The 24,369-nt window shown below is 44.5% G+C and overlaps 1 long non-coding RNA gene across 1 annotated transcript; it reads left to right on the top strand.

The window, feature by feature from the left end:
- The first annotated feature begins 5,437 nt into the window (after positions 1-5,437).
- Positions 5,438-19,230, top strand: LOC130360681 (uncharacterized). The gene is made up of 3 exons (XR_008890757.1): positions 5,438-5,687; positions 6,419-6,524; positions 19,047-19,230. It is a non-coding gene; the product is annotated as an uncharacterized LOC130360681 (long non-coding RNA).
- Positions 19,231-24,369: the final 5,139 nt, after the last annotated feature.

The following is a 24,369-nucleotide window of genomic DNA, read 5'->3' on the forward strand; positions in this document are numbered from 1 at the left end:
AAAAGAAAAAAGGTTTTCACCGGAGTACCCCTTTAAACCATGTTCTCTGTAGAATTTCTGCAACATTGTTTTAGGAATAAGCAGAACAGCCAGGTTTAGCAATCCTTTAATACATCTTTAAATGGGAACTAAGGAGAGTGGCGTGTTGACCACAGCTCTATGTATGAGGAGAGCCGGGGTGCCCGGCAGGAAATCATGGACCTCCTCTGATCAGACACTTATGCCATATTCTAGGAATAGGGGATAAGAAGTTGTGTACCAGAGTTCACCTTTAAGAGACATCTTGATAGCTGATAGAGATATATAAATAGATGAGCAGTGGTCAACCTTCTACAGGGGTCCCTCAACATACGATGGTAATTCGATCCAAATGAACCATCGTTTGTTGAAACCATCGTATGTTGAGGGATCCGTACAATGTAAAGTATAAGACAGTGGTCTACAACCTGCGGACCTCCAGATGTTGCAAAACTACAACACCAGCATGCCCGGACAGCCAACGGCTGTCCGGGCATGCTGGGAGTTGTAGTTTTGCAACATCTGGAGGTCCGCAGGTTGAAGACCACTGGTATCGGAGGTTATACTCACGTGTCCGTCACCGCTGCCCTGGATGTCGCCCTCCATCGCTGTTGCCGCATCCACGGGTGTCCCCGACGCTCCGGCAAGGCCTCTGCTTCCCCGGTATCCTCGCTCTCACGTCGCCGCCATCACGTCACTATGCACCCCGCTCCTATTGGATGACGGGACGGTGTGGGCAGCGACGTGATGACAACGATGGAGATCGCCGACGCTGCAGGGGATCCCGAAGAGGACGCGCCGGAGCCACGAGGACAGGTAAGTGATCATCAGTGGACCACACGGGGCACTGTAAACGGCTATCCGGTGGCAGCTGAAGCAGTCTGCGCTGCCGGATAGCCGTTTATGCGATGGCCCCGACATACAAAAGCATCGTATGTTCTAAAACACTAGTAAATTCTAAAACACTAGTGAAAAAAGAGGGTGAACAACAGTGTACTATTGGGCCTTTGGGGTTCAGTCCAGTTTTAGATTTTGATGAAACAGATATTAGGAATCTATCTATCTTAATGGATTTAGGAAGTAACCCTATAGAGGCATCAGTTGAGAGAGATGAGGAAAAAGATTTTTTGGGAGGCAATCCCTCGAATTTTAATCCCCAGCAAACACCGGGAGGAGTAATAGACCTTTTTCAGAAAGCGGTCTATAGAGATGTTAGGTCCCTACTGTATCCACAGCCGGTACCTAACATCTCCTGTGAAGAAAAGAAAGCCCTAGACCAGTTAGCAAGGAGAGATGATGTGCTCATCTCTAAGGCAGACAAAGGTGGGGCCATAGTTTTATGGAAAAAAGAGGATTACTTACAGGAAGCAAATAAACAGTTGAATGATGAGCTTACCTATGAAAAACTTGTTAATAATCCCACAGGCAAGATCATTAATAATCTTAGATCCTTTCTCCGCAGGTATGTGGAGAGAGGGATCTTAGAGGAAAAAACTGCTGAAAAACTCCTTCCCACCTATCCCAAGAATGCATACTGGTACATGCTTCCGAAAATTCATAAGGGCCGAATCCCTCCTCCCGGTCGCCCCATTATAGCAGGAATAGGATGCCCCACAGCTTTCCTCTCTAGTTATGTAGATTGGCTCATTAACCCCTTGCTGCAACATATTCCCACCTACCTCCGAGACACAGGGGACTTAATTGTGGCTTTAGAAGGGTATGGATGGCAGAGCAATTTCGCCCTTACTTCCATTGACGTGGAAAGCCTCTATACCCGCATCCCATTGGATGCAGGTATAGTGGCTTTAAAACAGTTCTTGTCTAACACCAATCACTCAGAAGGGTTAATTAATTTTATCTTGGAAGCGGTCCATTTTATTCTTTCAAATAATGTCTTTCAATTCAAAAAAAGCTGGTACAGGCAGAAGAATGGGACCGCAATGGGTACACCGATTTCATGTGCGTTTGCAAATATTTTTCTTGCGGTTTTCGAAAGGAAATACATTTTTTCATCCCACAATCTGTACATTAAGTTTATTAGCACAATATGGCATTATGTGGATGACATATTCGTCATCTGGAACGGTACCTGTGACCAGTTTAATCATTTTGTAAAGTATTTGAATGATTCCAATGACGTTAATATGTCATTCACATCCCATTTTGGACAGAATTCCCTTGAATTCTTAGATGTAAAAATTGACATAAAAAATGGTAACCTAGTCACGTCAGGTTTTAGGAAGCCAACTTCCAGGAATGCACTGCTGCACTATAACTCCTCTCATCCTGTCCATACCAAAAATAGTATTCCCTATAGTCAAATTGAAAAGAATAAATAATTGTAATGAGTTATATGAGCAGCAAGTTGCAGACCTGGAGCAAAGATTCCTTGATCGGGGATAACCTGTACGAGTTATCAAAGAAGCTAAAGAAAAAGACAGTAAGGTTAAAGGGGTATTCCGCCCCTAGACATCTTATCCCCTATCCAAAGGATAGGGGATAAGATGTTAGATCGCCGCGGTCCCGCTGCTGGGGACCCCCGGGATCCCCGCTGCGGCACCGCGCTATCATTACAGCACAGAGCGAGTTTGCTCTGTGCGTAATGACGGGCGATACGGGGGACGGGAAGCATGACGTCACAGCGCCGCCCCTCGTGACATCACGGCCCGTCCCCTTAATGCAAGTCTATGGGAGGGGGCGTGTATTGAAAGGGGCGGACTGTGACATCACAAGGGGCGGAGCCGTGACGTAACGATGCTCTGGCCCCTGTACCGCCCATCATTACGTGCAGAGCGAACTCACTCTGTGCTGTAATGATAGCGCGGTGCCGCAGTGGGGATCCCGGGGGTCCCCAGCAGCGGGACCGCGGCGATCTGACATCTTTTCCCCTATCCTTTGGATAGGGGATAAGATGTCTAGGGGCGGAATACCCCTTTAAAAGAGAGAGTCTACTGAGAAATAAATGTAAAGAAAAATCAAACCGTATATCTTTCTCTTTCAATAATACGCCAATGAATAATTGTATCAAGAAAGCAATTGAAAAGAATTAGTTCATGTTGCAGCAAGATGAGGATTTGGCAGCAGCCATGATTGCCGATTGCCGATTGTCACCTACAAGAGGAGCAAAACCAGTCATCAATATTTGAAGCAACAAAATAAAACTTTTCAACATAAAAACAAAAAAACGCATTGGCTGTCAGAACACAGCCTCTGCGGCAATTATCCTTGTGGTTCTTGCTCCTTTTGCGGTCACAATTCAGGCGCTAAGTCCTTAGCTCTATGAGGCTATCATATACATATACAGCAGTTAATTACTTGCAGGACGAAAATTGTCATATATGCGATTTATTGTGAATGGTTTTTTTTATATATTGGCAAAACGACCTGCCCCCTGTTCCATAGGATCAGAGAACATCTCCGGTCCATTGGAACAGGGATAGGATCCACTGGGCTCATTACTCACGTGAGAGAATTCCATTCAAGCGATCTGAAGTCTTTGAAATTTGCAGGGATAGAGAAAGTAGATCTGGCAGGACAAGGCGATAGACACCTACTACTGCTCAAAAAAGAATCCCAATGGATTTCAAGATTGGGAGCCACTAACGCATTAGGGCTTAATGACAGAAATGAAAAATGTCATAAATGAGTATATATTAGTAGTAGCATCTTTGCTGTTTGTTCATACTTTGTATTTAGGTGTGATTTTAATAGTTTATTTTAACTTTGTAGTTCACCTGGGATTGTGGGTTGGTTTACGTCACTTCCCTTGTTAAATAGCACACCTGTATGTGAAACTACTAGGGGCCTGAGGAAGCGCAGACAGCGCGATAACGGACCGTCGCCCATTCCTCCTCCCCCGCACCTCTGTATGTCCACTCCCCTGCATATGAATTTTCAATAAAGCTCCTGTGATCAACATCTTACCGGGTGAGTGCTCCAATTCTTCTTCTGTTATGGATTTTCATTGTATGTTGATGCTGCCTTCAACATGTGATGGCCTCTGAGAGGCCATCGTATGTTGAAATGATCGTATGTTGGGGCAATCGTAGGTCGGGGGGGTCACTGTATTGAGGCGGGATATGCAAATGCTTTTCAGCCCATGGTGCAAGGGGGCAGATCACTTAACTGCTTCTCCAGCTGTGCACTTTGAGGCTGGAATTACTTAGGCAGTTTTTTGCAGTAGTATTTGATGGATTTTTTTTTTAGCAAAAGCAAGATGTTGGTTCGAAAAAAAAAAAAATATATATATATATTTATATATTGCCTCTCTGCTAGATACACTTCTGACTTTGGTTTAAAGAAGCATCCCCCCCATATAATGCTAACTCACTCAGTATTTTTGCTGTGTAAGGGTTCGTTCCCACAGGGCATTTACGCAGCGTATTTGATGCTGCGCAAATTTTATGGCAGCAGCGGGAAATACGCTGCGTATCCCTTGCTCACTATACACACAGGGCTTTCCAGCGGCAGCCCTATGTGTGTAGTGAGTTTTGGAAGCGGGACCGCGTGTCACAGACACGCCGGCATATGGCCCCGCCTCCAAAACTCACTACACATATAGGGCGGCCGCCGGAAAGCCCTGTGTGTATAGTGAGCAAGGGATACGCAGTGTATTTCCCGCTGCTGCCGTAAAATTTGCGCTGCGTATACGCCCTGTGGGAACGCACCCTTACAGAATAACCTCATTATCTATCAAATCTTTCTTGTCAGATCACATACCCCTCCCATCTCCACCCTCTCTATGTCTCATGTATAGACTGCTGCTGAAGATCTCATATCCGCCTTAAGGGTATGTTCACACTAAGAAATTAGTACACAGTTCCGCGGGTGAAATTGCACGCCGCTGAAATTGATCCGCGTAAAGAAAGAACATGTTCATTCTTCGCGCAGAAGTCCGTGAACCCTGCATTGCAACCAGATGGAATCTCTGCTTGCTTAATTCTGCGAGAGGAGATTCGGTTCACATTACTCAATGTGAACATACCCTAAGAGTCAAGGGGTACGGAGATAAACAGTGGTCGGTGAGTCCATACAATGATTAGCTGCAGAGTTACTGTACAAGAGCCTCTACCTTATTATTTAATGATAATCCATGCTGCAATATATAAGAAAAAGTACCTGGACTGATTCTTAAAAAACTGCTAAAAAACACTGCCTGTGAGTTTCCTGCCCAGTAATGGCTACCTGCAGCCACCACTAAGGACAGCTCAATGGGGGAGATTTAGCAAAACCTGTGCAGAGGAAGAGTGGTGCAGTTGCCCATAGCAACCAATCAGATTGCTTCTTTCATTTTCCACAGGCCTCTAAAGAGGCCTGTGGAAAATGAAAGAAGCAATCTGATTGGTTGCTATGGGCAACTGCACCACTCTTCCTCTGCACAGGTTTTGATAAGTCTCTCTCTCTCTCAATGTGTACAGATTCATGCAGCTCCCATTAAATTCAACATACACTGTATAATCCATAGGCACACAGCTGTATATACTTCATTCAATATGAAAAGAAAAGCTCCACTAGACAGATAAGATATGAAATTAATAAGCACAGAATTGTGAGACTGAAAACAATATGCTGGACATAAGGCAAATTTGATGCATGGCAGATGAAGGTGGCCAGCCATTAAATGACTATGGAAAGCAGCATGTTACTGATAAGGAAATCAATCTGGATGGGTGACTACGCCTTCTCCATCTTTATAAGAAAACATTTTAAGGATTTTGTTTCTTATTGTATTGCCCACTATGCAACTAGCTAAGTGGGTTTCCACCCACCTTTCATCTATCACGCAAGTTAAAAAATACATTTAAAGGTGTTATCCAGGAAAAAAACTTTTTTTTATATATCAACTTGTTCCGTTAAGTTAAACAGATTTGTAAATTACTTCTATAAAAAAATCTTAATCCTTTCAGTACTTATAAGCTGATGAAGTTGAGTTGTTCTTTTCTGTCTAAGTGCTCTCTGATGACACGTGTCTCGGGAACAGCCCAGTTTAGGAGCAAATCCCCATAGCAAACCTATTCTACTCTGTGCAGTTCCCGAGACAAGCAGAGATGTCAGCAGAGAGCACTGTTGCCAGACAGAAAACAACAACTAAACTTCAGCAGCTGATAATTATTGAAAGGACTAAGATTTTTTTAAATAGAAGTAATTTACAAATCTGTACTTTCTGGAGCCAGTTGATATAAAAAAAATGTTTTTTCCCTGGAATACCCTTTAAAAACCTGTGTTTGGGTACATTCACATGTACAGGATCTGCTGCATATATGAAGATGCATATTTGATGCTGCAGATCTACATGTAAATTAAATGACTGAACACAGCTTTAAATCTGCAGCAGATCCTGTACGTGTTACTACAGCCTTTGTCTGATTTACATTTTTTGTTTGTTTGGGCTCTGTTTCAGATGAGGGCAATGTTTTATGAAAAACTGGAAAAAGAAAACAAAGTAGAAATCAACCAAAATGTTAATAAAGAGTCCTCTTTCAGGCCAAATCTAACTCTGTCTATAGGTGAGTATATAGGTGGTTAATTATTATATAGGTGTAAAACATACATAAATAAGACTTCTTGGTACTACATTTGGAGTTTCTACTCCTCCGTCTCTTGTTGACCAAGATTAATGTGATTCCTTTCCATTGCCACTGTAAGCCAATGCTGCCCGGAAGTTTTTCCCAACTACATCAATGCCTAAAGAACCATCCTGCACCACAGTCCTGGGCAAGGTCAGATTAAGAGTATATAGGACATGTAGTAGATCATTTTTCAAGGCCTGCCAACTATACAGTGTATACTGAAGGAATATCGAGCAACCCCTCTTGTCTGCCCCCAAGAGGGAGTAAATCTAGTCAGAAAGAAAATGCTTTCACAAGAGCCCATTTGCTTGGCTGCTTCCTAGAATGGGCCTCGGGCCAGAACCAGTCCTTTCTGGCTTACACAACACATGTCTACAAGATCTGCATCCTGCCATAGGACACTATAACATGTCATCCGGAAGCCAACTGGAGAACATTCCATTAGTGAGTTTAATTAAGATTGTAATCTTTTGGGGAACCATCGCGCACAGAGCAGTTTCTATTTGTTATCTTATTGTTCCACATTAACCCCTTCAGGACGGAGCCCATTTTGGCCTTAAGGACCGGAGCGTTTTTTGCACATCTGACCACTGTCACTTTAAACATTAATAACTCTGGAATGCTTTTAGTTATCATTCTGATTCCGAGATTGTTTTTTCGTGACATATTCTACTTTAACTTAGTGGTAAAATTTTGTCGATACTTGCATCCTTTCTTGGTGAAAAATCCGTAAATTTGATGAAAAATTTGAAAATTTTGCATTTTTCTAACTTTGAAGCTTTCTGCTTGTAAGGAAAATGGATATTACGAATACATTTTTTTTGGTTCACATATACAATATGTCTACTTTATGTTTGCATCATAAAATTGATGAGTTTTTACTTTTGGAAGACACCAGAGGGCTTCAACGGTCAGCAGCAATTTTCCGATTTTTCACAAAATTTTCAAACTCAGTATTTTTCACGGACCAGTTAAGGTTTGAAGCGGATTTGAAGGGTCTTCATATTAGAAATACCCCATAAATGACCCCATTATAAAAACTGCACCCCCCAAAGTATTCAAAATGACATTCAGTAAGTGTTTTAACCCTTTAGGTGTTTCACACGAATAGCAGCAAAGTGAAGGAGAAAATTCACAATCTTCATTTTTTACACTCACATGTTCTTGTAGACCCAATTTTTGAATTTTTACAAGGGGTAAAAGGACAAAATTTTTACTTGTATTTGTAGCCCAATTTCTCTCGAGTAAGGACATACCTCATATGTCTATGTAAAGTGTTCGGCGGGCGCAGTAGAGGGCTCAGAAGGGAAGGAGCGACAAGGGGATTTTGGAGAGTACGTTTTTCTGAAATGGTTTTTGGGGGGCATGTTGCATTTAGGAAGCCCCTATGGTGCCAGAACAGCAAAAAAAAAACACATGGCATACCATTTTGGAAACTAGACCCCTCGGGGAATGTAACATGGGATAAAGTGAACCTTAATACCCCACAGGTGTTTCACGACTTTTGCAAATGTAAAAAAAAAAAAAAAAAAAAAAACATTTTTACCTAAAATGCTTGTTTTCCCAAAAATTTTTAATTTTTAAAAAGGGTAATAGCAAAAAATACCCCTAAAAATTTGAAGCCCAATTTCTCCTGATTCAGAAAACACCCCATATGGGGGTGAAAAGTGCTCTGCTGGCGCACTAAAGGTCTCGGAAGAGAAGGAGTCACATTTGGCTTTTTGAAAGCAAATTTTTCTCTGGGGGCATGCCGCATTTAGGAAGCCCCTATGGTGCCAGGACAGCAAAAAAAAACCCACATGGCATTATATTTTGGAAACTAGACCCCTCGGGGAACGTAACAAGGGGTTAAGTGAACCTTTATACCCCACAGGTGTTTCACAACTTTTGCATATGTAAAAAAAAAAAATTTTTTTTTTACCTAAAATGCTTGTTTTCTCAAAAATTTTACATTTTTAAAAAGGGTAAAAGCAGAAAATACCCCCCAAAATTTGTAACACAATTTCTCCTGAGTACGGCGATACCCCATATGTGACCCTAAACTGTTGCCTTGAAATACGACAGGGCTCCAAAGTGAGAGCACCATGCGCATTTGAGGCCTGAATTAGGGATTGCATAGGGGTGGACATAGGGGAATTCTACGCCAGTGATTCCCAAACAGGGTGCCTCCAGCTGTTGCAAAACTCCCAGCATGCCTGGACAGTCAACGGCTGTCCGACAATACTGGGAGTTGTTTTGCAACAGCTGGAGGCTCCGTTCTGGAAACAGTGGCGTACCAGACGTTTTTCATTTTTATTGGGGAGGGGAGGGGGGCTGTGTAGGGGTATGTGTATATGTAGTGTTTTTTACTTTTTATTTTATTTTTTGTGGTAGTGTAGTGTAGTGTTTTTAGGGTACAGTCACACGAGCGGGGGTTCACAGTAGTTTCTCGCTGGCAGTTTGAGCTGCAGCAGAAAGTTAGCGGCAGCTCAAACTTGCAGCCAGATACTTACTGTAATCCTCCGCCCATGTGAGTGTACCCTGTGCATTCACATTGGGGGGACATCCAGCTGTTGCATAACTACAACTCCCAGCATGCCCGTTGGCTGTCGGTGACTGCTGAGAGTTGTAGTTTTGCAACAACTGTAGGCACACTGGTTATGTATCACTGAGTTTGTGACCAAACTCAGTGTTTCACAACCAGTGTGCCTCCAGCTGTTGCAAAACTACAACTACCAGCATGTACGGTGCATGGTGTACGGTGACTGCTGAGAGTTGTAGTTTGCAACAGCTGGAGGCACACCGGTCATGAAACACTGAGTTAGGTAAAAAAAAACTCTGTTTCACAACCAGTGTGCCTTCAGCTGTTGCAAAACTACAACTCTCAGCAGTCACCGACAGCCAACGGGCATGCTGGGAGTTGTAGTTATGCAACCAGCAGATGCACCACTACAACTCCCAGCATGCACTTTAGCTGTTTGTGCAAGCTGGGAGTTGTAGTTATACAACAGCTGAAGGTACACTTTTCCATAGAAAAAATGTGCCTCCAGCTGTTGCAAAACCATAAGTCCCAGTATGCCCATAAGGGAATGCTGGGAGTTGTGGTGGTCTGCCTCCTGCTGTTGCATAACTACAGCTCCCAGCATGCCCTTTTTGCATGCTGGGAGCTGTTGCTAAGCAACAGCAGGAGGCTGTCACTCACCTCCAACGATCCACGCCGCATGAGGTCAGTCCCGCCGCCGCCGCTGCTCCTGGGGCCCCGATCCCAGCAGGGACGCCGGGGATCGGGATCTCCAGCACCCGGGGTGCACGTCCCGCACCCGCTCACGTCCTCCGGAAGAGGGGCGGAGCGGGTGCGGGAGTGACACCCGCAGCAGGCGCCCTGATTGGTTGGCCGGTAATCTGGCCGACCAATCAGGGCGATCGTGAGGTGGCACCAGTGCCACCTCACCCCTGCAGGCTCTGGCTGTTCGGGGCCGTCAGAGACGGCCCCGAACAGCCAGTAATTCCGGGTCACCGGGTCACTGGAAACCCGATTGACCCAGAATCGCCACAGATCGCTGGACTGAATTGTCCAGCGATCTGCGGTGATCGCCGACATGGGGGGGCATAATGACCCCCCTGGGCGATATGCCGGGATGCCTGCTGAACGATTTCAGCAGGCATCCGGCTCCGGTCCCCAACCGGCTAGCGGTGGGGGCCGGAATTCCCACGGGCGTATGGATACGCCCTCAGTCCTTAAGGACTCGGGATGCAGGGCGTATCCATACGCCCTATGTCCTGAAGAGGTTAAGGATCAAAGACCACATATACACAAGTGATAAAGTCTGCAGCACTAAAAGGATAATTATTATGAGGAAAAACTTTTCTCCTATCTGAAGGATAGGGGATAAGTTTTAGATCTTGGGGGTCCGAGCACTGGGGCCCCCGCGATCTCCTGTTTGGAGCCTCCAGCGCAGAAGCATGCCACAACCTCCCCCCGAAGCAGGGGCTTCCATGCCCCCTCCATATAGCTCTATGGGGGTCGTAACATGCTCCTGTGCTGGAGAACCGGGGCTCCAAACAGGAGATCATGGGGGGCCCCAGTGCTCGGACCACCTGTGATCTAAAACTTATCTCCTATCCTTCGGATAGGGGATAAGTGTTTCTTCATGATACTTATCCTTTAAGATAACACATCAGGAGGTTAGATATCAGGGTAGGTAAGTAGACTCCTGGAGATACCAAATTAAATGTTTCATTCCTAAGGGACCTTTATCTACAGGGTATCCAGAGTATCTTTGCTTTTTACATTTCTTTTCTGTCTGACCCCAGTTCTCTCTGCTGACACCTCGGACCATGACAGGAACTGTCCAGAGCAGGAAAGGTTTGCTATGGGGATTTGCTCCTGCTCTGGACAGCTCCTGACACGGACAGAGGTGTCAGCAGAGAGCACTTTGGTCAGACAGAAAAAACTACTCAATTTCCTCTGTAGTATACAGCAGCTGATAAGTACTGGAAGTATTGAGATTTTTTTTTTGCAGAAGTAATTTACAAATCTGTTTAACTTTCTGAAGCTAGTTGATATGAAACAAATTGTTTTCCACCGGAGTACCCCTTTAGGAAGGCAGCCATACGAGCAGAAGATGTGAAGACTGCGTCATCCCTTTCCATGCTACTCAAAGGTAGAGGAGTGAACTTCATTGCTAACATTCCCCCACATACGCTTTTTCCTGTCATTCAGCTACCAAGGGGGGGTCCCTCTGTGAATCAGAGATTGTCTCTTTGAAAACAATGGTGGAGCTGTTTACTATTACCAAGTCTATTACAGTAAAGGATTGTTTCTATTCATACATTATCACCAGTGTCTGGCTACCTAATTTTTGCACAAAACACCATAGGCACCCCATTGCCACGCACCATATCCATTAAACTAAGAGGACTCGGGGGTCAAAGACTTACAAAATCTCTACAACCCCCCAAGCTGCGGTGCCTTAGGGCCAGAAGTCCCACTCCAGCAACCATGACCCACGCTCGCTATTGTGTGGAAGTATAAGCCCAAGATGGCCGCCACCTTAACCTTTGCAATTTCCTGGCTGAACACTACAATAGCAAGCACCTGCTATGAGGCCTCTTCTTATAGGTGTCCAAAACACTGCAAAAATAACATCTACAACAGTGGTCTCCAACCTGCGGACCTCCAGATGTTGCAAAACTACAACTCCCAGCATGCCCGGACAGCCGTTGGCTGTCCGGGCATATTGGGAGTTGTAGTTTTGCAACATCTAAAGGTCCGCAGGTTGGAGACCACTGATCTACAGGTCACATATTTGCATTTCTATATCACGTAACTTAATTAACTAGCATACACATATCAATAATATATATACTTACTTAATACACATGTACACATGCCCATAAATATATAGGCATATACACACACATACCAATATTTTCACCATTCTTTCCTTATGGGCCCCGACTTCCTGGATGTTGGTCATGGTGCATTTTTATTCATTCATGTCAGATCTCTGCTGCCATTGCGAAAGTTTTACTGAGGAAGATGTATGAAGAAGAAAGAAAGGGGAAGGGAAGGTGGTGCTGGCACCCCCAATAAAAGGTACAGGGTACATCAGGCAGCTTACGTTTTAACAATTCAGTTTGTTAGAGCAGTCAAGTAGGGTACCTTTGGGCACAAATTTGTGATTTTAGTAAATGAAGGAGCTAATGATGAGATCCTTAGCAGAATACGGGTTAATAGACAATGGGGGAGTGTGGCGTTCATGGGCACATTGCTGTAGGTCTTGGTTAAAGGAGGGGTTAATAGGCAGCCCTTTAGTGGGCTTGGGAAAGGAGGTGTTAAAGGGGTATTCCAGGCAAAACCTTTTTTTTTATATATATCAATTGGCTCCAGAAAGTTAAACAGATTTGTAAATTACTTTTCTATTAAATAATCTTAATCCTTCCAATAGTTATTAGCTTCTGAAGTTTTCTGTCTAACTGCTCAATGATTATGTCATGTCCCGGGAGCTGTGCATGATGGAAGAATATCCCCATAGGAACTGCACAGCTCCCGGGGCGTGAGTCATCAGAGAGCAGTTAGACAGAAAATAACAATTCAACTTCAGAAGCTAATAACTATTGAAAGGATTAAGATTTTTTAATAGAAGTAATTTACAAATCTGTTTAACTTTCCGGAGCCAGTTGATATATAAAAAAAGGTTTTGGCCTGGAATACCCCTTTAATCACTCACATCCTTGGAGGTCTAGGGCAGAAGCAGGGTTCATGGTTATATATGTGGTGGTCTAGGGCAGTGAACAACTTACCGTAATAAACAAATCCCCAGTGATCTAAGATAACAGATTAAAGAGCAGAGCTTTGATAGTCTAGGGCAGTAATGGGTTAATAGGGAGATCCCCCGTGGTTTGTGCATTTATGGGTATAGTGCCCATTGCATTAATTTAAAACCAATCTAACTGCAAATGAATAGGGTAGTAGTAGTTACAAAAATGCGTGGACTGAGTGCAGCAACAGGGAGCATAGCACTTGCCCATAGCTAGGACCAACAAATCTCCCAGTAATCTAGCGGCATGGGGCCTGAGTCCTGCTGCAGCCTGGCAGCACATACAACATCATGGAAATCACTTAACATGTCATGAAGGATGAATTGTCACCACAAAGGAGGGGCACAATTTAGCAAACACTATGATAGGGGCCCACATAGAGTGTTGTGCAATAAATATAAAGTACAGGACTTGGGTATTACAAAGTAGAGTTGGCATTCACACTCTACTACTACTCACACCCAATGAACTACATAGTGATGATGTAAACAATATGAGCAGTGGACAGACATTTTAATCCCATTTTCACCTTAAGGACCAGGCCAATTTTATTTTTGCATTTTCGTTTTTTTCCCTCCTCGCCTTCTAAAATCCATAACTCTTTTTATATTTCATCCTACAGACCCATATAAGGGCTTGTTTTTTGCGTGACCACTTGTGCTTTGTAATGAAACCTCTCATTTTACCATAAAATGTACAGCGAACCTTAAAATTTTTACATTTTTCTACTTTTTTTTTTTACACTTTTTATGCCCCCATAGGGGACTATCTATAGCAATCATTTCATTGCTAATACTGTTCAGTGCTATGCATAGGACATTCTGTAGCACTGATCAGTATTATCGTCTATCTCCTGCTCTGGTCTGCTCGATCTCAGACCAGAGCAGGAGATGCCGGGAGACGGACGGAGGCAGGTGAGGGGACTTCTGTCCGCCATTACAGATGATTGAATCGCCGCAGCAGCGATGCGGGCGATTCGATCATCTATTTTAACATGCACATTGTCACAAATGCTGTGATCTGTACTGATCTAGGCATCTGAGGGGTTAATGCCGGACACCCGCGCGATCGCGGATGTCGGCCATTGCCGGCGGGTCCCTGGTTGCTTATACTAAAATAGCACACTACCTATGTGTGTTAGGACAAGGCAAAGTGCTCTACACCCCTATTGAGGCTCTCTGTAGGCCAGAAATAGGCATTTTTAATAGCGATTCGCCATGGATAAATTCGGTCCGAATCAAATTTTTTCGGCAAATCGGCCGAATCAAATTTTTCAAAAGTTCGCTAATCTCTAGTTATAATTTAAATTTATAAAAAACTCTGTTTTGTGCATTAAATTCCCAGGGATCAACATATGAATGAGTGGGCATGTTTCCACCTACCCTCCTACCCAACACAGATCTATACAGCTAGGCTTTTCTTTTATGTTTTGACCGGCATTACAAAGACATCCTTACATATGCATTCTTTACCACTAACAGATGTTGCCACTTTTTGTGATGTATTTTAAGTATAAACTGGTATAGTAATATACGTTTCTCATCTTTCCTTTGAAGCTGTACCGTATATACTCGAGTATAAGCCGACCCGAATTTCACCCCAAAAACCCAGGAAAAGTTATTGACTCAACTATAAGCCTAGGGTGGGAAATACATCATCCCCCCCATGTAATCATCCAGACCCCCGTCATCATCCAGGGGTGGGGGGGCTGGATGATGATGAAGGCCGCAGTGGTCTTCTACCGGCGGACCGCCAGAGGTTTCAAAACTACAACACCCAGCATGCTGGGAGTTGTAGTTTTGCAACATCTTGAGGTCCACAGGTTGAAGACCACTGAGAAGGGATTGACAGGCGGAGAGTTCACTCGAGTATAAGCCGAGGGGGGCGTTTTCAGCACGAAAAATCATGCTGAAAAGCTAGGCTTATACTCGAGTATATGCGGTAGTTTCAAACTGTTGCAGAAAAGGGAGATGTTGAGAAACAGACCTGGTGTCAGCAGCACAGAAAAATAAGTGATTCTGATGCAAATGAAAATTTCTTCCCTATAATTATCTCATTTTATTGGGCATTTAAAGTCAACAAGCTGAAGACATAAAGTAGGCTTCTACATATCTGGCTTTCTTGTTTTTAGGCAACCTGATACCACCTCAGTAGAGGTGATGACAGATAGAAAAGGTTTGTCTTTCTACATCTATTATCATTGTGGAGAAGACAAAGTATTAAACAAACTCTTTTCTCTGTAATCCCCTCCTATAAATGTCAGTAGAAATGTTCTTCTAAAGTAAGAATTCATAGACAGTAAAGCCCATACACTCTAATCGGCAGATTAAGAGATGTAAATGTTTCAGAAAAGGATTTTGTAACTCCGCTATACAGTATCTCTTTTACAGTCCACAGTGAGCTCAGAGGGCAGTGTTAAGAAGCAAGTACCGTATTTTTCACCATATAAGACGCTCCGGCATATAAGACGCACCCAATTATAAAGGGTGAAAATCTAGAAAAAAAAAAGATTCTGAACCTTCAACCTGCGGACTTCCAGATGTTGCAAAACTACAACTCCCAGCAAGCCCGGACAGCCGTTGGCTGTCCGGACATGCCAGGATTTGTAGTTTTGCAACATCTGGAGGTCTGTAGGTTGAAGACCACTGGAGGAGGTCATACTCACGTGTCCCCGCCGCTCCATCGCTGTCGCCGCATCCCCAGGGTATCCCCGTCGCTCCGGAACGTCTCTGCTGCTGGGTATCCTTGCTCTCTGTCGCCGCCATCACGCCTCCTATTGGATGACGGGACAGCGTGCGCAACGACGGGATGACGATGATGGAGAGCGCCGGCCATGCAGGGGATCCCGGCACGGAGCAGACACCGAGGAGGCAGGTAAGGTCCCTCCCGGTGTCCTGTAAGCTGTTCGGGACGCCATGATTTCACCGCGGCAGTTCCGAACAGCCCAACTGAGCAGCCGGGTTTGTGTCACTTTCGCTTCAGACGCGGCGGTCAGCTTTGATCGCCGCATCTGAAGGGTTAATACAGGGCATCACCGCGATCGGTGATGTCCTGTATTAGCCGCGGATCCCGGCAGTTGATGGCTGCAGGGACCGCCGCGATAGGACAGGGTTTTAATGTGTATTTGCCGTATAAGACGCACCAACTCCCCCCCCCCCCAGTGTTGGGGAAGAAAAAGTGCGTCTTATACGGCGAAAAATACGGTACTTCAGAGGGACATTCATTTTTTTAACCCAACACATATTCTAAAAATGTCCTCATGACCTGTATGTTTTAGTAAATATTCACATTTCCCATAAAATAACAATCTAGGGGCTTAGAAACTCTACCATGTATTGTTCCTCTGTCATTCCTTCTGGGAAGTGTCAGACTGTGTAGAGGCACCACATTGATAAGGGGAATGGAAACTTCTAGTTGTCAATTTATTCATACATTTCCAGAAAAAAACTGAAAAACTGCACATAGCAACATTCTAAGGAAAACATTCTAAGAAAAGAAGATTGTAAATTGTTCTGTTGTGGAGTGTTTACTAAAACTGACAGGTCTGGAGTAGCCGATCTATCACTGATACTATTTCCTTATTTAAAGGGAATGTGTCATCAGAAAAATGAACTATTGTTTAAATTTAATTTTAGTATTTTTTAGTGATTTTGTTTTTCAAATTTTTCATTCCACTATCTGTATATACTATCTATGCACAGGTCACAGAGCATGCCTACAAAACTCTCCTATGGTAGTGAATAGAGTCTGCTTCTGTCTGTTCTACCTATGTCAACAAGACTTGCTGTAAAGCATATTTCGAAATGCTTTTAAAACAGCTCAGACAAGATGGCTGCTCCCATAATCATGTACTAAAAATAAAATAATAATATTAATGATCAGAAAATTGGAACCAATTATAAAAACAAAGCACATTTGAATATCTAGTTCTAATGAGTAAAAAATAGGGTTATTATGAGGACAGGTCTGCAATACAGTTAGCCTAAACTACAGAAAAATACATATGTCACTAATAAGAGGGGGCAGAGTTTACAGAACCACAAAATGATTAATATATAGGATTCCTTCTGTTCTGTTCTTTTAGGAGCCAAACTGCACAATATTTTTAGTGCTGTTTGGGCTAATAGTGTAGCAGACCTGTCTCAGGACTATGTTGCTCTATAGTAAATTGACATTTTTAGGTGATAGATATGTTTTAAATCTGCATTGGTACAAGTATTTTGAGGCCCAAGTTGGACCTGTTAACATCATTTTTGACTTTTCTGTTGAAACTTTCCTTTACTTTATTTATTTTTTTCAAATTGACCATTGGGGTCTATAGGTTTTTAATGGGGCTTCGGTTGGTTTGTGTCTGTTTGATGAGTTTCCATGAGCATCCATTTTTTTATAGGTCCGACTGTCTCATTTTTTGTCCTGTTAAAACCAGGATCCTGATAGATTTTTTTTCTGATTCTACATAATACGGCATACTGCTATACCCTCCTGTCTGACATCTGGTTTTACTAAATAAAACCTGAAATTGACTTTAATATCTCTGAAAAAGGATAAGGAATATATTGAACAATGGATGCAAATTGATATAGCAAAAAAAATAAAACAACAGCAACAATAACAGGCAGTTAATGAAAAAAAGCTTCCTGCTCTTGACTGTATAAAAAAATAACTTTTTTTAACGATAGAACAAACAGGAGATTTCATCGGGATGCAAAAACATGATATAACTTCGCTTTGAAAGTTATACAGACATTTCAAGAATAATAGCAGCACCGAGGATGAACATTTCGCTTGTATTTAGTTTCTTCTGACTGCAGTACCCTACTAAAACTGATATACATTATAATAAAGCAGCCAAAATCCAAAAATGATTGCAATATGTTTATCAAGGGAATTCAATGTGTGTACTGTTGGAGATTTTCCATCTATGCAAGAGAAAATATAGATAATCTGTGGGGTTTGCTAGCTAGGTTTAACCCATTCGTTCCAGATTGATGTAGATCATTTATTTATCACTATTTAATTCCCATTGCTTATAGATCATAGACTACCTTGGCAGGTGAAAGCTGTTTTCTGGGATTTGTATATACAGTATATGACTGTTATTTCTCTAAAGATTAATTTATCATAATTATCCTAGTACATCTGAACCAGAAAAGCTCAGAAGTGAAGTTTTGGCTCAGTAAAAAGACAGAAATGTCCAAGAGAAATCTTGAAAATGGAATTTGTATAAAATGGAAGATGTCCGAAGGGTATGTTACAACAGATTCATCCTTCAGGATTCCCAAAAAGATGAAAACATTGAATTCCAGTAATACAGCACAGCTATATATAAACTATTAAGTCACCAGGATGGAGACATGACATTAATCAGAATGACAATGCCCAGTTCCTAATCTCCAGGACCTTCTACAGTAAACTATGTGCTTTAATATTGTTATGGCGGGATACACTGTAGTCTTCTACAACACATTGGTTGATTATCACATTTATCGAATGTTTTCTGTAAACGTTTTCTACCATATAAAACTGGTAGTAAAAGCCCTGACATGAATTATTGTCCGAAAGACCATATTTAGTGAAAAAAGTTTTTGCCACCCAAGAAGTATTTTGACTTCCCAAGAAAGTAACGGAAATGGTAAACCACTCTTCCCCCCCCATTAAAAATGGCAAAAAATGCTCAGGTGCTTGTAGGATACAGAAATTGAAGTTCCACTATGCCTATGTATGTTTGTATTATTAAAATTTGAGAAGAATATCTATGCTATAGGGGTACTCCATTGCTAGACATCTTATCCCCTATCCATAGTATAGGAGATAAGATGTTTAGCAAAGGAATGTCCCTTTAACTAATAATATTTTCCTCACTGCTGGTTTGTAGTCTGTACTTTATAATGATTATGGGGGAGATTTTTCAAAACCTGCGTAGAGGAAGAGGGCCGCAGTTGCCCATGGCAACCAATCAGATTGCTTCTTTCATTTTTAAAGCGACCTGTGAAAAATTAAAGAAGCAATCTGATTGGTTGCCATGGGCAACTTCCCCACTCTTCCTCTACACAGGTTTTGATAAATCTCTCCCAATGTGCTTTATAATCATTGTGTACTTTATTCTGTGCTTTACTGATACTGATGAGCTTATGCTTGATTTGTGTTTATACACAGCAACCATTCTGAGGAGGCAGAGCTACATGAGGAAGAAGAGATAAAAGCGGAGACAATGGGTGGTTTTTAGACTACCTCATATTTCCAGCAAGCACTCTAACAATATTGTCGTCACAGATAAGAGCTAAAAAGCAGCCAAACAGCAAGATAAGATGTGCAACACTTCTGTTTTTCTCACTCCTTATTTTTCTTCCATTAATCTTCATTAAACTTTTTTCCTTTTAATACATTGCATATGGACATTTATTCTATCCATAGGTAGAACTCTCACTCCTAGGTCTGTAAGACTAAGTTCTGTTGTGGTCCAGAAACAATGTCAGAAAATGGACTTTGTTGCCTTTAGCAATCACAACACAGCTTTCATTTCATATTCTGCTCTTGAAAAATGATAACTTTTATATGATTGGTTATGCGTTTTTAATGGAAAATTGTCACCCACACTAAACTCAATACACTGGGTTATACTGTGGGTGAACAGGTGTCCAACGAGGGGTCCCTTAATTAAATATGTCCAGTAGGTCCTAAGATATGTCCCCCATTCAGTGAATTGCGTGGAGGGGCTTTGTGGGGGCGAGGCTTTGTGACTCCACTTCTCTAGGATGTGGAGTCACAGACAATGAATATGCAAATTGAGCTGCGAAGCCCTACCCCCTGCACGCGATTCACTGAATTCAGCAGAGGATCTCCTGGGGGACATATCTCAGGACCTACTGGACATATTTAACCCCTTAAGGACCGGGGCCTTTTCCGTTTTTTCATTTTCAATTTTTCCTCCTTAACTTAAAAAAATCATAACTCTTAAAAATTTTCACCTAAAATTCTATATGATGGTTTATTTTTTGCGCCACCAATTCTACTTTGTAATGACATCAGTCATTTTACCCAAAAATCTACGGCGAAACAGGAAAAAAATCATTGTGCGACAAATTGAACTGTAACTTTTAGGGGCTTCCATTTCTACGTAGTACATTTTTCGGTAAAAATGACACCTTATCTTTATTCTCTAGGTTCATATGGTTAAAATTATACCCTACTTGTATGGGTTTGATTTTGTATTACTACTGAACAAAAATCATAAATACATGCTATTAGCGGCGGGTCCCGGCTTCACTATGACGCCGGGCCCGCCGTGATATGACGCGGGGTTACCGTGTAACCCCGTGTTATATCACGGGAGCGGGACCAAGGGCGTAAGTTTACGCCCTTGGTCCTTAAGGGGTTAAGTAAGTGACCCCTTGTTGGACTCCTGTTCACCCACACTACAACCCATTATATTGAGTTTAGTGTAGGTGAACAGAGTGACAGTTTTCCTTTAACAATATCAGTATCTCTTTCAGACAGTTTTCATAAATTAGTACCTTTAGGTCCACTCATTTATGCCTCACTATACAGTTGTGCAGAATATTTAGAAAAGTGTCTTAAAAGGGTTTCCATGGAAAAGTCAAAGCATAGCATAGCTTTACTTGTACAATAAAACCGTCATGACCGACTGGGGGACAGGGAGAGTGAGCCCTAAACTGACCCTAAGAACACTCTCCCTGCCTACTTGCCTGTTACGCCTAGCGCTCCGGGTCCCCGCTCCTCCCCGGAGCGCTCACGGCGTCTCTTTCCCTGCAGCTCCCCGGTCAGTCCCGCTGACCGGGAGCGCTGCTCTCTCATGGCCGTTGGGGATGCGATTCGCACAGCGGGACGCGCCCGCTCGCGAATCGCATCCCAGGTCACTTACCCGTTCCCGTCTCCTGCGGTCATGTGCTGGCGCGCGCGGCTCCGCTCTCTAGGGCGCGCGCGCGCCAGCTCCCTGAGACTTAAAGGGCCAGTGCACCAATGATTGGTGCCTGGCCCAATTAGCTTAATTGGTTCCCACCTGTTCCCTGCTTATATCTAGTCTCCTCCCTTGCACTCCCTTGCCGGATCTTGTTGCCTTAGTGCCAGTGAAAGCGTTCTTTGTGTGTTTATACCCTGTGTACCAGTACCTTTGCTATCTCCCTTGACTACGAACCTTGCCGCCTGCCCCCGACCTTCTGCTACGTCCGACCTTGCTACTGCCTACTCCCTTGTACCTCGCCTATCTTCTGTATCTGCAGCAGCCAGAGAGGTGAGCCGTTGCTAGTGGATACGACCTGGTCACTACCGCCGCAGCAAGACCATCCCGCTTTGCGGCGGGCTCTGGTGAAAACCTGTAGTGTCTTAGAACCGGTCCACTAGCACGGTCCTCGCTATCCCTCTCTGGCACAGAGGATCCACCTCCTGCCAGCCGGCATCGTGACAGTAGATCCGGCCATGGATCCCGCTGAGGTTCCCCTGCCAGTTGCCTCTGATATCACCACGGTGGTCGCCCAGCAAGCCCGACAGATCGCCCATCTAACCCACCAGATGTCAGAAATGTCCACCATTGTGCACCAACTTCAGTCGCAACTTCATCAGCAATCATCTCCTCCGCCAGCTCCTGCACCCCTTCCGCAGCGAGTGGCCACTCCTAGCCTCCGCCTGTCTTTGCCGGACAAATTTAATGGGGACTCTAAGTTTTGTCGTGGCTTCCTTTCGCAATGTTCTCTGCACTTGGAGATGATGTCGGACCTGTTTCCTACTGAAAGGTCTAAGGTGGCTTTCGTAGTCAGCCTTCTGTCTGGAAAAGCCCTGTCATGGGCCACACCGCTCTGGGACCGCAATGACCCCGTCACTGCCTCTGTTCACTCCTTCTTCTCGGAAATTCGAAGTGTCTTTGAGGAACCTGCCCGAGCCTCTTCTGCTGAGACTGCCCTGCTGAACCTGGTCCAGGGTAATTCCTCCGTTGGCGAGTACGCCATACAATTCCGTACTCTTGCTTCTGAACTTTCCTGGAATAATGAGGCTCTCTGCGCGACCTTTAAAAAAGGCCTATCCAGCAACATTAAAGATGTTCTGGCCGCACGAGAGACTCCTGCTAGCCTGCATGAACTCATTCATCTAGCCACTCGCATTGACATGCGTTTTTCTGAGAGGCATCAAGAGCTCCGCCAGGAAAAAGACTTAGATCTCTGGCCACCTCTCCCACAGTCTCCACTGCAATCTGCGCCTAGGCCTCCCGCCGAGGAGGCCATGCAAGTGGATCGGTCTCGCCTGACCCTGGAAGAGAGGAATCGCCGTAAGGAAGAGAATCTTTGTTTGTACTGTGCCAGTACTGAACATTTTCTGGTGGATTGCCCAATCCGTCCTCCACGTCTGGGAAACGCACGCTCGCACTCAGCTCTCGTGGGTGTGGCGTCTCTTGATGCCAAGTCGGCTTCTCCACGTCTCACGGTACCTGTTCGGATTTCCACTTCAGCCAGCTCTCCCCTCTCAGCCGTGGCCTGCCTGGACTCTGGAGCTTCTGGGAATTTTATTCGGGACTCCTTTGTGAATAAATTCCGTATTCCGGTGACCCGTCTTGTCAAGCCACTCCACATTTCCGCGGTCAACGGAGCCAGGTTGGACTGTACCATACGTTTCCGCACGGAGCCCCTTCTTATGAGCATCGGATCTCACCACGAGAGGATTGAACTTTTGGTCCTCCCCAATTGCACCTCGGAAATTCTCCTTGGACTTCCCTGGCTTCAACTTCATTCCCCAACCCTGGATTGGTCCACTGGGGAGATCAAGAGTTGGGGGTCCTCTTGTTCCAAGAACTGTCTAAAACCGGTTCCCAGTAACCCTTGCCGTAACTCTGTGGTTCCTCCTGTATCTGGTCCCCCTAAGGTCATTAAGGACTCTGCCTGCCACAGGAAATGCCCCTCCCTCCCTCCCAGTTCCATCAGGCAAGCTTCTGTGTCCCCTCATGGCCCTCGTCCTGGTGTCACACTGCCCCGTGCCAGGTCCCGCCCTCTGCCCTCTCTCCCCATTCCTACTCCTGCGGTTCTGCCTGCCGTTGAGGAATCCCTCCATCCTTTCCCGGTGTCCTCATCCCAGGGGAGGCAGTTACCCGATAAAGAGAAGGGGAGACCTAAGGGGGGGGGTACTGTTACGCCTAGCGCTCCGGGTCCCCGCTCCTCCCCGGAGCGCTCACGGCGTCTCTTTCCCTGCAGCTCCCCGGTCAGTCCCGCTGACCGGGAGCGCTGCTCTCTCATGGCCGTTGGGGATGCGATTCGCACAGCGGGACGCGCCCGCTCGCGAATCGCATCCCAGGTCACTTACCCGTTCCCGTCTCCTGCGGTCATGTGCTGGCGCGCGCGGCTCCGCTCTCTAGGGCGCGCGCGCGCCAGCTCCCTGAGACTTAAAGGGCCAGTGCACCAATGATTGGTGCCTGGCCCAATTAGCTTAATTGGTTCCCACCTGTTCCCTGCTTATATCTAGTCTCCTCCCTTGCACTCCCTTGCCGGATCTTGTTGCCTTAGTGCCAGTGAAAGCGTTCTTTGTGTGTTTATACCCTGTGTACCAGTACCTTTGCTATCTCCCTTGACTACGAACCTTGCCGCCTGCCCCCGACCTTCTGCTACGTCCGACCTTGCTACTGCCTACTCCCTTGTACCTCGCCTATCTTCTGTATCTGCAGCAGCCAGAGAGGTGAGCCGTTGCTAGTGGATACGACCTGGTCACTACCGCCGCAGCAAGACCATCCCGCTTTGCGGCGGGCTCTGGTGAAAACCTGTAGTGTCTTAGAACCGGTCCACTAGCACGGTCCTCGCTATCCCTCTCTGGCACAGAGGATCCACCTCCTGCCAGCCGGCATCGTGACATTGCCCATGCATCCTAAGCGATGGATCGACAACTTGGAGCCGGTCCCTCCCTGTGCAGTGACATAAAAACACATATAATACACAGTCGGTCACAGGCCAGAAACAGAAACGGAAAACTACTAGACAGAATACAAATACTAACAGGGCAGAATATACACAGGCAAACTGATTTGGAACAGTGTTCACAAACAGATACAAGTACAATGAACAAAAATCAGATCAATGAAACAGGATATAAATATAGAACACTGTTCACACTGAACACAGATAACCAACAAACAGAATCGGTCCAGAACACAAGACTAGGAAACGGATGAGTCAGCATAGACTCCAGGAACAAACAGGAATAAAAACTCAATCCCCCAGAAAACCTCCAGAAAACACGGGAATGTCTTGATACTAGAACTCAATCACCCAGAGTCCACAATGGAGCATGGAGATCTCTTGTACTAAAACTCAATTCCCCAGAGTCCCATTAAAAGGTCACAGGGATGTCTTGTTACGAAAACTCAGAACAAGGATACAAGAAGACTCACAGTGTGAACAGCGACATAGCAGAACGGACATACTAATCCTAAAACCAACTAATATCTACACTAAAAGACTATTTAACCATGGCTAAAAAAGTCAGA

This window comes from Hyla sarda, chromosome 3 (genome assembly GCF_029499605.1).
Source record: "Hyla sarda isolate aHylSar1 chromosome 3, aHylSar1.hap1, whole genome shotgun sequence".
Lineage (NCBI taxonomy): Eukaryota > Metazoa > Chordata > Amphibia > Anura > Hylidae > Hyla > Hyla sarda.